Raw genomic sequence first — 15,577 nt, 5'->3', positions numbered from 1 at the left:
GCCTTGTTGAGTGCCCTACTCTACTACTAGCTTGGTGCTGACTAATTTCATGTCATCTCTGTTTAACCCCCTTGAGTCTAATTATCCTAATCTTGGCCTTGATTATTGGATTGGTCCTCAAGAACCTTAGCTTCTCTTGTTGGGGTTACCATCATAGTATAGCTCCAATGAACAACAATAATTGTCAATCCGACGGGATGAGCTACCCAGATAGGGCATGGAAACACTTCACCAATAAGTGATCTAATCATGGAAAAATGAATAGCAACTCTATGAAGTGGGCTTCTTGGCCTATGGAGGAGCTAAGCCACATGTCTTTGCAATATCCACATCCACTTCTCTTCCCCTCAAATCAGCCCAATCACAAACACTAATGATTGCAAAGATGCACACATCACTAATCCTAGCATGCAACACACTAATCACAAGAACACACACACATAGATCCATTGAGCATCCGCACTCCAATCAAACCTACATGCACACACAAAGAATAGAGGGCAATCACACAAGACTAGAGCGTGATCAACCACTAATTAGTTACAATCTAGTTAATCAAAGAATCATTAAAAATCATAAGAAGTATGAGAGAGGCATAGTGAAAGAGAATTAAGCATTGATTAGTGTTAATCAAGTCACATGAGCAAGGAAAATCTCAAGGACTCCATAGCCACACACCTCATGAGCTCTCACCAATGAGTGGTTGAGAGATACCCCTCCACGGGGGTCTATGCACAAAATATACAGTTTTCAATATACATCAGAGTTGGAAAAGCGTTTGCATAGGGGAGGATTTCTCAGTGCCCAACCAAGCATGTTTAGGCCATGAGCCGGATTGCATCGAGAGGTACCTAGCGACTAGTGCTACCCCTGATGAATGGGTGTTATGAATGAAAGCGCACTCAAGAAAAAATACATCATTGTGGAGGGTGAATATATGTGTATACCAGACTCTGGGAGAAGAGAGAGAGAGAGAGAGAGAGAGAGAGAGAGAGAGAGTATAGTGGAGGGTGAAGTAGAGTGCACAGAGACATGAGAGAATGACAATAGAGAATCCTTAAATGCCCCATCTAAATGAACAGGAAACCATGTATTAATGCAATGGAAAAATCTAGGTATACCATAACATCAGAAAAGGTTTATGACAAAATAACTAGTAGCACACTATACCCTGTGTAGGGATCGACCAGTCCACCCCCATCCACATCCACTCTACTATGGACAGAGAGAATTTCACTTCCCTGGGATCGAGCCAAAACACCTCCAACCTACCTGAGCCAGACATAAGCTTCACCTCCCTCCATGAACCCAATCTCTGAAAGGAGCCCAAGTACCAGTAGGTGGTAGGGTATCAACACCAACCATAATAGTTTAGGCACCACGCCTCTTCAATACCCATCACCGGGTGTCTAGGAAAAGCCAAGGCAAAATCCCCGATGTGCTAGCTGTGTAGGTCATTCAACCCCGGACACACTAATTGTGTAGATGAGCCTAACAAAAATAAGAAGATCTAGGCAGCACCCCCGATCCAGCAAATCCCCAGGTCAAATAGCCTTTAGTCTAAGGCTAATAAATGTAGGTGATCCTAGTCTCATAGCGACACTACCATGAGAAACATAACACTTGAGTCCAATCACAATAGCATTTTCCATATGCACAAACAATATTTTCCAAGTAGTTAGAGTGTCCAGGGACTTTACCCTTACACGTCTGCCATAAACCATCCAGATCACTTCATAATCTAGTCCCAAAACCATAAACCATAAGCCAATCACATCAGATGGGTGAGCACTCCACTCAACTTGGGTGAGGCATAAGCAATCCTCCATAACCATTTTAGAACATATCATGGCTGCAAAAATTTTGACAGCATAACCATAACAAGAAAAAAGAAACCAAGAGCCACACCGGCTTCCACCATAAAATCACAACCATAATCCATAAGGGAATCTCAGCCCTTAACCATAAACCATATCCATATCAAACCAACTCCCATAGTTGGAGTTTGACATATCCAATGCATTCAATTAGAGTCCACACACATGACTCTTAAGGCATGAGTTTTTCATGCATAAAAGAAGTCCGACCAGAAACTAAACATGATATAAAAATCTAATTTTGAAAACATCCACCCATGCAAAGTTGATGCATCACTTTTGCACTTCACCTCTCTAGTATGTGGAGCTAGTTTCGACCTAGAAAGTTGGAAAGCAATCATAACCATGCATATGAGGCATCCACATCAATCCGTAAGTTTCCATACATCATATGATAGCATTCCATCACCATAAACATGTCAAATATAATAACTAACCAATCCATATGATTTTCTCATTAAACTGATCATTTAATGTGGAAAATTAAATAGGAACAAGGGTTAGAATATAGACATGTGTGCTTATGCATCTATCTCAACACAGGGGAAATGGTAACCAGGCCCAAATGAGAGATGGTCTATCAAAGAGCAAGACTAACCAATGGAGCATAAATATATTAGGGTTAGCTTCATTAAAGACCTCAAATAGTTAGTGTTAAAAGTCCTTTGACCTTAGATAAGCTTGGGTTGTGCTTGAGGTGGGAACCCGAACCAAGCTTGAGGTGCTTGTCATGCCTAATGACTGAGATGCTTGAGGTGCTTGTCATGATTGAGATGCTAGGGTTGTACTTGAGGTGAGAAACTAGCCCAAGCTTGAGGGTCTTAAGGGCCAAGCTTGTGGTGAGACCTAGGCCCAAGGTTGAGGGACTTGAGGTGGCACAAAATTCAAAGTGAATCTCTACAAGGAGGGGGCGAGGCATGCAAGAAGGGGGGTGGTTTCTTGACCACTCTCTCTTCCAAAGGGCACCCCTTGCCCAAGAGGCAAGTAGGACACATGTCAATCCCCTTGCTAGGTTACCCTCATGGTGTGCCTAAAGCCTGCTGGTTGGCCTTCCGAGGGGTCCAATGATAATTTAGGATATTTAATTGATTGACTTTGCATTTTTCAAGTCCTCTCTCTCAAAGGGGAAAGGGGACACTTGTTGCAAGGCTACCGTTGTTGCTTGGTATAACTCTAGCTTATGATTGGCTGGGCCTGGAGGGGTCCAATCAGCTTCAAGAATGAGCTACAAGGGGGGTCAATCAAAGCAAGTTGGGGGTTTGGTTAGGGGGTATACTCTACCACACACAGTCTCATTGCATGTTGTGCAATATGCAAGATCTCCCTCGGGTCTTCCCCAAGCAATTAGAGAGGTTGAGAGCCTACACCAACACTCTTGGCTATGGAATGAAAATCCAACCAAGAGCCATGCTTCAATGCTTAATCTTTCCATCTTCTCCATCTCCATTACTATGCTATTATGTATGGCAGCAAGAAGAGTGATGATAAGTGAGAAACTAGTTCTTTCTCCTATGAAATGTTTCTTCTTCCTCTTTCCTATCCTCATTCCCTGCTAGCTCTCTCCACCTTTGAAGATGCTTGAGGTCTTGGGACTGAGCCTTGGGATAGTTAATGATTTCCACAAATTTTATGTTATGCTCGTAATGCATGAATCTTTCCATCTTCATTGCATCACCTAGGTCACAAGGAACACAAATACTGTATTGTAACAAGTCTCTCTTGATGGGAGAAATCATAATACAAATGCCTATTGGAGGGAGGACCGACTCCACATAGAGCCGGTCCTCAACTGTTGTCATGTTCTCTAAATTCTCTCTCTTGCAAAAGTATGGTTCATGCCAAGTTAACTAAATTCTATGTTTATGTTGCTATCTTCAATTATGTTCACCCGCTATGCTCACAAAGTAATTTCTCAAAATTACTCTCTCTAATTTTCACTACTCTCAAGTTAATAGGCCAATTCCATTACATTGGTATTAGAGAATTTGGTTTCTCTTTTCATGCTTAAGAACAGAGGTCCTTAAGTAGCCTATAAATGGTTGATTTTGTTAATTACATTAGGGTAAGTGGGACCGGGAACTATTATTGGTTTTGTTGAGCCCACTATGTGAGATATGGTGCACACCTCAGGAGCTTTGGACTTAATAATGGAGTCTTTTTAGACTTTCCTAAACTGCTTTATCATTATTAGACCCACTCCACTACTCTCTATAATTACCACTTCAAGCCGTGGGTGTAGATACTTAAGAGCCAATTTTCAAAGGCTAAGAGGAGTGGCAACTAAGGTTTTGAATTGCCAAAGCATATACTAAGTACATACACAAATTTTGTTAGCATGGCTAACAGTAACCAAGAGAGTATAATGAACATTGATAGCTTAGATTTTGCACATGAAGGTAATAATGTTGATGCTCCTATGTTTGTCACTTATCTTGTTACTAGGTTAAAGCAAGCTATGGTGTTGGAGGAGCGACTCACACACCCATGAAGTGCATGCAAACACTACCTAGATCAACATAATGTCAATCGAGGACACAGATGACACGATAGGCACACGGAGGAAATCTCTTTAGCTTGTCAGGATGAGACCATCCTACACATACAACACTCTGGAAGGACAACTAAGCCATAATCAAGAACCTCACTGCTCTCAACCACACCACCTAGCCACATACACACATACAAAGGTAACTCACCTAATCATGCCAGATTCGTATGAAACTTAAGGAACACTATCTCCTCACTAGGATACACCTGTCCCTAAGCTTCTACATGCAAAACCCTCACTATAAACCCATCTGCGGAAAACGCGTAGGATGACAGAGCTGAATTTTTAAAGTGCCCAAAACTGAAATTTATGAGTACCTATACGTAGCTTATGTCGCCACGATTCTATAGACTACTAGCACGCAGAAAAAAGACATCGTTTGATACACTTACGGCCACAAATAGCTCGTAGATGCATCGGCGTGTGCACTTCGTCTCGCGTGGAATGCTTGGCGTAGTCGCGTAGCTCTCCTCGAGCCTATAGCAATGGTGCAGTCTGATCTCCAATGTTTTGAGTGAGCCGGACATAGCAAGAGGATAAAGCTCACGCTCACTCTCTTTCTCTCTCACACACAGTAGACGGCAGCGCTAAGTTTTGATTATGATTAAAAGTCTCTTTAACAAAATGACATAGGTACCTTATATACTAAGGCTACCTTAGGTTTAACCAAAAATGGGGTTGAAAGGGTCAAATGGCTTTGTATTTACAATCTGGAAGTGCCATTGCACCCCGGCTTCTGAAACTAGAATAACTACTCATTACAAATGACGTTTATAGCCATAATCCGTAGCATTTCATAACTCGCAAAAGATAAGACTTTGGTACGAAACTTGAGTTATGTTGTGTTGTTGACCCAGCGGTCAACACTCCCCCCTTCCGCGTTCATGTCGTCCCCGACATGACCTGATTGTCGATGGCGATGTGGTCTTTGCTGTCGTTTTGGCTTCATATGTTGCACTGCTTGTAACTTTATCGAACCACAACAAGAACTATGATCCATTAGAGCGGACATCTATCATCATAACCATTCATCTTTTGAGATCCTTTGATTACTTTTATGTATGCTTTTCTTCATTGGGGACTTCTTTGTTCCTATGCAATCATGTTGTTAGTATTGTCTGTAGCTTTGTCATTGTAGGCCATTCTTTGACTCGCCATTGAGGAGAAGTATGCTATGATCTGAAATTGGGGCTCAATTCATTTGTCAATTGATTTGAGTAGCATTTCCTTACTGTTGATGTAGAAGGAATATGTACAAGAGGATGGTGATAGGTGTCTTTAGATTAGGGTCTAAAACCTGGATGACCAAAGGGAAAAAACCCGGTGGGAAAAAAATGCCTTTGGTATACACTCTTATTGGAGTTGAGCAGTTGAACGTGAAGTACATGTTCATGAAAGGTGAGTGCTTGGGTGAAACACGAAAAGAGTGCTTGATGCAAGTGCCAATTATGGGACACTCTATATGCATATGAGAAATTTGTCAACAAAAGCATGCAATGTGAAAGAAGGAGATGATGGGTGTTTCGAGGAATAAATGTAGCACATGTGACATCAAAAGATGTCTCAATAGATTCCACCTTTCCAAGAAGGGTTATCGATGTAGAAGTTTCTCCACTCGTATCTCACTGTGCTCAATACGTGAGTGTCTTTTGGACCTTCTCCTTCACTTCACCAGACTTAAGTACTTAGACTTCGACTCTTTTGCTCACCTATACCAGCATGAGCGACACAACTTAAATATGCTCAACTCTTCGAGCTTGAGCAGTACCTAGAATAGCTAAGATGCTTAGACCACAGAGAATATTACTTGAAGCTTTGGGACTGACACCTCACTCATTTTGTGGCTTAGCTACTCGACTCTGACTTTTATGACTTGTCGGTTGCCTGTTGACACTTCTTTGTGACAAGTTCTTCGGCTGTTGTAGTGGCTGCTGAGACATACTTCGTGAAGTTTCATCGTTTCCCTGTACCTTCTTCTCTTTGTAGTGCTCAGGCCTCTTGTCAGTCTTTTCTTCATGTGGATTATGGATTTTTTTAATTTTTTCTTAATAATAAATAAAGAAAATCTTAAAAAAACTTAACAAAAGAAAAGTCATTCAAATAGAAATCTAAATGCTATGTACACTATACACTATCCTCTGTAACACTACTATGAGGGCATATACTCTAAATTTCATCAAAACATTATCACAATAAGATGTAAAAATTCAATGCCTCTCACAAAACATTGCCCTCTAATAGTCATAATATTAGGTCCGCATTCAGAATGCCTCCCCCCTTCCTATTTGGAGTCATCCTTTACGACACGGTATCGCAAACGGTATGTGCTGTGCTTGGGCAATTAAAAGTTGTGCCTATGTAGGCCTTGTAATGTAGCCCTATTATGCATACACAGTGAATGCATGGAAAAGATTTATGTTGTGCAAGATGTGGGTATAAGCAATTTGCTTATTGGCATTTGTTGGCGAGGCTTTCTATTCTAAGCAATGGAATGGTATTTGAAGCTCCTATATTGTTGCTTGATTGAAGCGACTTGCTCTCTTCTAACTGTACTGTAATCGTAGGAAGAATTGTAAGAATTCAAGCGGCGATGCACTGACAGCAGTTTTGTTGTTCTTCTTTGGGACCCATTTCGTTGCGATTATTTGTTGTTTTGTTGCTGGCTCTCATTTGGGAACCCGTACTTGTCCGTGCTTCGTTTGTGTTTGAAGAGACTTCTTTGGGATCCACCTTTTTGTTGTCTGAGTCAGCAGTGGTCTTTGCTTCAGCCCTTGTACTCTTGGTTGGGGACGGGATTTAGTCTTTGAAAGTTGATACTGTGGTTGTTTTGGAATCCAAATGAATTCCAGACTTTTTTGTGCTTGAATCAACTTCTTTGGAGCCCAAACCTGAGTTGTGAAAGCTTGCGACTTTGTGATATTCTTACCCGTTCGTGCACGCTTTCCTTGTTTTTGTTTTGGTGTTGGATCTTGTGATTTGTCATTAGAGATCTTTGTCTTCTTGATCCATATCTGTTTTTGGACGATTTGGCTTTTTGGTATCCAGATTTGTCGAGCTTTTTGGCTTGGACTTGTTGTCCTGTTCTTTTGACCTGTCATGGTTGTTGGTGAAGGGGTTGGTGATAGTGATGGCCTGAGTTGATGATAGGGGATGTCGTAAGATTCATCACTATTGCTTCTATCCTCAACAAGGTTGACTTCTTGTACTTTCCCTTGATTTTTTGGCTGGTAGTAGAAAGTTACTGTCTGTTTGCTCGTGGGTGGTAGTTTCTTGGAGGACTTTTCTAGCCCATTGATCAGAGCATTGTTAGCTCGTTGCTCTGGTCGTATTCCTCCTAGCTGAGTCTTTGCATCCTTATTAGGAGCCATGTATGAGGATGCTTGTGGTAGCTGTGTCTTCACCGAGGACGTTGGAATCCACTTTTGATGCACTTTATTTGTGTAGCAATGACATTGATTCCCGGGTCGTTGATCTTCTTGAAGCTCAAAGTGTTCTACAGAGTCATAGAACTCGTCGTTTTCTTCATCTTTTGATTCTCCACATTTCTTTGTTTGCTCCTTATTTCGAGATCTTGTTGATGTCTGGACCTCTTCGTTTTCCTAGATTACACTCACTGCAAAATAAGGAACAACATCATAGATATTTTCATCACAAAAATTTGTTGTGGGAGCATCCTCCACGGCGCACACGTACATAGTAGCCAAGATGTGTTCCCATCCAAAAGGCTCTAACTCTTCCTCAGGAAATGGTTCTGGGATATAGTCCATATCCTCTATAACCCGCTCTAGGATACATTCCTCATGTTTCAAGCTACCACATTGTGAATCTCCACACATCCATAGTTCTTTAGGCTTACCTAACCAAGCTGGAAGTTCTGATCCTACTACTGTGGCGGAATCAAACTCCTCAACCGGTGTTCTCGTCACATCCCTATAGCTATGGTCCCTCAAGTTTATCTTTGTAATGGTTTCCATATGTCTCAGGTATATATGGTCATAACCCCAATCTTGGACCATTTTCAATTGTCGCATGAATGGTCTTCCCAGAATAATGTCATAGTTGTTCTTCTTGCCAAAGTCAACAACCGCAAAAGTGTGTTCATATTCAATGCCACAAGAAGTAACAAGTACTTTTTCTAGCAGTCCTAGGGGATTTTCCTTATGTCCGTCTGCAAGCTGTAGGGTCATTCGTGTGGATATCAAGGCAGGTTTTTCCCATTTTTTCCAAACCTCTTTGGTTGCAATGGCCACACCAGCTCCACTGTCAAGGATTGCCATGGTTTTTACATTATTGAATTCCACAAGAAGGGTGGTGTTTCCATCTTCTCCCTCGTAATACTCGCCTACCTTGTTTAATGGCACTGGCCTAGTATTTAGTTGAGGCATTTCAAGCTCTTTGATGCGTTCCTCGATTTGAGTCATTGGGGTTTTTACACCCAATTTCTCTAGACATTTACCCACATTAGCCCACATGTTTGGTCTTATTCTGAGCAACTCGGCTAGCATTATTGTACAGGTGACTGGGGTAGATAAAATATCTACTAGCCCCTTTGAATCGATGGCCTTGTTGGGAGACAGTCTCTGTGATGGGACTACAACCACACCTGACTTAGTCTCGTACTCTCCCATGTAGGACGGTAGTGTTCTTCGCGAATTGGGTTGACTATCCATAGATTGTACAGATCCTTTGTCTCCCCAATACGATCGCACGTCTAGATTCATTTGAGATCCAGTCTCAATTTCCTCTATTGGTGGTAGAAATACTCCTCGTTGTCACCAGTCTTGTCTACTCGTCTTCTTAGGTCATCGGCTTCATTGGCCTCTCTGACTTGTTTCCACAATTTTTCAAGACCATCTATCTCTTTACAATCCTCAGGTATAGCTTGGTGAAATCCCTCAGAGGAGTTATCCGTGGTATTCGGTACTATTCTTGGTTCTAATGCTGGGTCTTTGAGGTTTGTTCTGTGCTCATGACTAGAATCTGGCTCTTTTAGTTCCTGATTTGGTGGGATTACTTGTGTAGGCATGACACGGATCACATCCTCAGGTTTTGCAACCGGTGGTTCTAGTAAATCTTGGGCTGTTTGAATCATTTTCTTGCACATTTCAAATTTTTTCTTTTCTAGTTCCGCATAGGGATATGTCATCCACCTGTGTTCTTGGGTTTGGTTGTTTTTGAGCCTTTCATCATAGGCTTTCAAGAGGGCATCTAATGTCTCATTAATCTTCTCTGCCAACACAGATCCTCCTAAACTAGCACTTCTCGGTTTCTCATCCATGGATGGTTCTTCTAGAGGTTTAACCATCTGTGTAAGAGAAGGTGCCTCCTTTTTTTCATGTTGTTTTATCTTCTCCTCAGATTTGGTAAGCTTCTCAGCTAGGGATTTTTGCTCTCGTTCCCTGCGTGCTTTCATCCTAGTCTTTCTAGCTTTCCAACTATTTCGTTTGCTCTTGGTTTTCTAACTAGGTGCGTCTGTCTTTGGTCCATCATCTGTCTTTGTACTCATGTCACTTTCCGTGTTCTTTGTATCTCGATTCTCATCATCTTTCTTTTGAGCTTGTGCTCTCGTAACTACTTGAGCTGGTACAACATTTTCATTTTCTGAGCTACTAGGTACCTGAACAATCCCTAATACATTTGTCGTGATTTTCCTGATTTGGTTTGGGTTTTTCGGGCAATCGGGGATCAAGTGAGTGATTCCACACCCAAGACAATAGGCATTTACTTCATTGATCTCCGTATGAGGACATTGTTTGACCAAGTGGTTGTCACGACTTTAATGACAATCTGTCTGTGGTTGAGGAGATTCTTTTAGCATTTCCTCTTGGCTATAAGCAAGGTTTGACCTAGATAAGCCGCTATTTGCAATGAATCGCAATGTCCTTTCATCCATTTCATACATTCTTTCTTTCGATTGAAACCAAGGAGGTGGAGGTTGTACCGGCCTCACCACTCCATGTGTTCTCTCTCACATTTTGTTGCTTTGAAGGGTAGTACTTACTTTGGTTGCTATACCACATTGTAGCTGGTACTAACGTTGGTTTATTTGATGCTTCCATCATTGGCATGTATCTCATGTCTACCTGCATTCTAGCACCTGGCAGCGAAGGTTGTTGTCCTAAGACAAGCTGTGGCCTTAAAACTCCTACTCGTCCTGGCGCATTCCCCGTAATGTATCTAGGTGGAGTTGGTGCTTCTAGAATAGGTTGTACATACCTTTCCCTAGCATTTTCCATGCTATAATAGCACTCTTCCCCCGTATGGTTCGTCCATTTTTTCTCAATTTCACACCACTTCGGCTCTCCCGAATCAGACGTTACAAGAGGAATCAACCTCTTGACCAAGTCGTTCGATAAGCTTTTCTTGATCAATAGGTGTCGTTGGCAATGGACTCACTTATCTGTGAAACACTGTGCTAAGAGGATGTGTCATCTCCTTGACTCTTTAAGTCCTTTTCTTTGTATGCCTCACAGTTATCCACTAGATAAAGAGCTTCTTTGATCAACTCGTTTAGCGTCATCCTCCTTATCATATGTAGATCCTTCACTATGAGAGATCGTGGTGTTTACCGTCGGCCATTACCGCAAAACAAGAGAGAGGAATTCAAAATGAGGAGAGAAAATCCTTTTGATGCTCAAGCAGCACTTTACCACAAATATTACCGCATGGATTTCTGCGCGTATTGCCGCGCACATTACCGCTAAGGCTGGACACCCTTCCCCCTCCCTCTTCCGCGGGTTTCCATTTAAATTCAATACAACTCAAAATGTATATACACACTGATAGCCGTTTTTCGGCTCTCTGTGATTGCCATAGTGAGTTATCCTCCCCTATCAAATCACTCAAACACTGTGGTTACCCTCACCCTTTCACTGTATATAGGTGCGTGTGAGTTAGGGGACTTTTCCCATATCTCCTTACTGAAATAAAAAACCCTCAATTAGCTAGTCATTGGGCTAGTTGAACCAAAATATATATATATAAAAAAAATATAAGTATATTATGGCCCATGCATATGTAAATATTTCTTTGTATATAGGGCCTAAATAAAATATTTTTCCATAATTATTTTGGTATTTATTTAAATTTTTCTACCTAGGTGTGTGTTATTTATGCTCTGTACATTGCCTCACCATTACCACAATTTTTCTTACCATTTTTCATCCTCTTTATTCCATATAGAAATATTTTCATGTAAGCTTATCTTATATTTGGTGTAACTCCACCCCAACAAAATCCAAAAAAACTAGTTTTATTTATGTGTATATTTTTTCACTATTGTGATTTTTCCCTTCCTACATCTATTTTGTTTTTTTTCTAAAAAATTAGAAAACCAAAAATATTTATCTTTTTATGGTAGCCTCATAATGAGAGAGATTTCTTTTGACCCCTTTATATTTTTTCCACTTATATTATTTATATTTGACATGTACATATTTTTTAGACCCCTCAGTATTTGATTTTCTTAGTTGTACTATTCACTTATATCATGATCTCAACAATATCTTCAATTATACACCTACCAAATAAGGTCAAGGGTAGGTGGCATGCATACATGCACTATGGAGGGCTCACTCTTGGAGGTATTCAAAAGAATCATCCAAAGAAGGACCCCACAAGGACCTTGTGCAGTGGAAAAAAATGATCGATTTTGCTGAATTTTTAAAGTTCACTTGCTCTCCGAATTTGAAAAGGTGATACAAACAAAAGTTGTAGCTCGTGGGCTGAACTTTTGCCTCAAATTTTTTCATATTTTTTTGAGCTACGAGCTGTGAGCTATGATTTTATTAGTGGACCCCGGTTTTCCCATGCTACGCAGCCACACTCTCTCTTCCACTTTATCATTTTCCTCTTTCACACACACTTCTCCACTCATCATCCCCACCTCTCTCACCACTCCTCTCTGCACCCTACTCACCTTCTCCTCAACCTTGAAGAATAAGAGAAACCATGGTGAACTCATACCTCCCACACACAATTTCATTCCAAAATTGACCACCTAGTCTCATTTTTCCTCCTCCAAATTACCCATATCTATCAAAAAAACCACAAAATTCAGCATCTTCTCTTAAAAGACAGCATCATGGTGGTTGATTACTCAGCTTCAATTACCTTGTCTCTCAAGGAAGGTCAAGAGTGGAGAAAAAATGTACCGTCAAAGCTAGTGGACCGTCAACAAGCGTCAAAATTGGCCCTACTCAAGACACTTGGAGCATCAACCTTGTAAGAAATCCACCTTTTCTTACCTCTTAAGAGTTTTTCTTCCTTATTTGTATCCTACATGGATACTCCCATTGTAAATATCCAATTCCATTTGTAAATTAATACTAACTCTACCAACACTAACCCACTATGAAAAGTCCTATCACCTCCATTTCTCTCCTCTCTCTTTCCCCACCAACTTCTTGATAATTCCAAGCAAAAGAAATTAGATAAATTGCTGAAAATCTAACCCAACCATGATTAGAGGAGTAACCCTAACCTTCAAAATTGCTATAAAGGAGGGTGTAGCTAGCACAAAAAGGGGGGAGAAGAAAGAGCACTATGCTATAGCTTGAGAAGCCAAGCTCAACCTCTTGAGAAGGAGCTCTTGAGTGGAATCTCATTGGCATTAGGCATATGTATGTGTTGTATTAGGGGTGATTAGCAAGGGAACTCTATGCCATTGTAAGAGAGAGTGATCATTAAATTGAGAGTAGGAAATATATCATTTCTCCTATTAGAGTAAGCCCAACATTTGCTCAATCAAGGAGGGTGAATTTGGACTAAGCATGGATACCTTGTCTCCCTTCCAACGTGAAGTCATGGACAATAATGATGTGTAAGTGTCTTGGTGTTTTATGTAAGTTCTTGATAGCTTGTCTCCGGGTACTGTTATCAATTTAGCCATAAATCCCACATGCTGTAAGAGGGCTACAGGGTGGAGAGGACTCCCCTGGACTTAAGACAGTGATTGGGGTGGATTTTTTCTTGTGATGTGTTGTGGTGTAATTTACTCAGGCTATGTTGAACAAATACTAATCTCACTTTGATTGGTCATGACAGATTTGTAAGAAGGCATTAGTGCAACAAGCACCCCCTTCCCCCTTCTCTCTCTTTCTTACATATATATATTTATGTTTGCTTGATCATTAACAATACACTTCAAAGCAGCCCGAGCACCATCTCTCTCTCTCTCTCTCTCTCTCTCTCTCTCTCTCTCTCTCTTCTCTCTCTCTCTCTCTCTCTCTCTCTCTCTCTCTCTCTCTCTCTTCCTCTCTCTCTCTCTCTCTCTCTCTCTCTCTCTCTCTCTCGTGTTTTAGTGTATGAGAGTGTTCCATTGGTGTTAGGGTTAGTGTAAATTCCTTGCTTGTTTGTGGTTTGCTCTAACGATTCTCCTCTTTTGCATCCTAGTTCGCTCTTAAACTAGGTGGTGCCCCTTGTGTAGTTGGGATTTGGCTGGGGGTTTGTTGTTTTGGTTTGTGTTGTGTTGTGCCCCAGCCCCATTGAGCAGCACGGGAGCCTTGAAGGGTGTCTAGAGGTTGCTCTTCTTGTTGCCCGCCCCGGACCGCTTCAAATTGGTGCCCCCACTGAGGACAGGCTAGTGTATGTTTTGTGAAGGCTCAACCTTTAGCATAATCAAGTAGCTTGCATGAATCACGAGAATTTGTATGATCCCTTCATTCCCATTGCAAGGCAAAAGGTACACATAATTGTTAGTACTAAGTTGCAATTTCAGCGAGTAATTCGTAGAATTTTAGGTCCTCTTAGGTTAGCCGAGATAAACACTTCGGTAAATCCTTTTATTTTCCCTCTCATTAGGTACGATATTAGGTTGGACGTCTATATTTTTGTGTTATTTTAAGCATTAGGACATGCATAGGCCATGGATAATGGCCCAGGAATAGAGGTTTTTCCCTTTCATTTTACTCCACACATTAGAATAAACGTTGCAATTAGTAGAAAGATCCATTTTCAACAACGAATGGTGTTTATGTTTGGTGCCCAAAGAGTAGGAGAAATTCTTGCATCACCAAACCCTGTCATTCTACCTCTCATCAACTACCACACTTCTTTTGATGTACATGTGTTCATTTTATTTTAAAATGAAGTGCAGCCCAGCAAAATAGTGTGTATGTTTGTTTTTTCTTTGTCCAAGTTGTTACAAGAAACAAAAAAATGATCATTTGTTCTAACTGGGAATGTGTGTGCAGTGAAAGTTCAATCCTTAGAGATCTAGCTCTATTACCAATTGAGTTGCAGGAGCAAGTAGTAAGGCGTCTCCCTCATAACAAGAGGGTGGTGAAGTTAAGACGGAAGGTCCTACGCCTGGATTCCATTTTCCTCTTGTTGTTGGGCACTAAGGAAGACCGCGCATTCATCCAACTAGTGTGTGCCCTAAGATTGGTAAATAGAGTGAAATTTGGCGTTTGGCGAGTGCATTTCACCATTGAGGAAGACTCTTCAGGAAACTTGCGGCCAGAGTTCATGCTTCATAGACTCACATTTGGTGAATTTTTCCCTCATTTGCGTCTTATTAATAGTCTTCCTTTCGCTTTCAACAAAGGAGATAGAGAGCTATTCAGAGCTTGTCTTAATAAAGAGAGCATAGAGAAGATTGCAAATTTGTATAAATTCTCATCCTTCTCTACTTTCTATGACACTTTGTTCATAGAGACATTGTAAATCTCTTTATGCTTTTGAATGATTTAACCATAATCCTAAGGAGTTTTTGTCCAGGAATTTTGTAGCACAAGTGGAGTCTTTAAATCTTGCAAACTTGATTGGACTTGATGAGGATGTTCTTTATGAAATTTTGAGAAGGTTGCCTCACTCCGACTGTGTGGAACTCGAAGGAAAGGAGATCCTAGTCAATTGCTACTTTCTCATGGCCTTCGACGAGCATGAAGATCTAGTTTTTATACAAACAGCTTGTGCGTTGGGAATTGTAGAGCAAGTGCAATTTATCACTTGGGACGTGGTTGCTCTTTTGGATCCAGAAAATGAAGTTCTAGAGATTTCTGTTTATCGCCTTAGCTTTGAAGAATTTCAACCCTTCTAAGATCTCATCAATAGTCTACCTTTTTGTTTTGATCAAACAAATCGAGACCTCATTGAAGCTTGGATAGCTGAAGAAGAAAACCTAGAGTGGTATTTTCTTACTTCTTCATTT

Source organism: Adiantum capillus-veneris, chromosome 11 (assembly GCF_014529385.1).
Source record: "Adiantum capillus-veneris isolate H3 chromosome 11, ASM1452938v2, whole genome shotgun sequence".
NCBI classification, from domain to species: Eukaryota; Viridiplantae; Streptophyta; class Polypodiopsida; order Polypodiales; family Pteridaceae; genus Adiantum; species Adiantum capillus-veneris.
The sequence above is the reverse complement of the archived record's forward strand: the minus strand, read 5'-3'. Positions refer to the sequence as shown.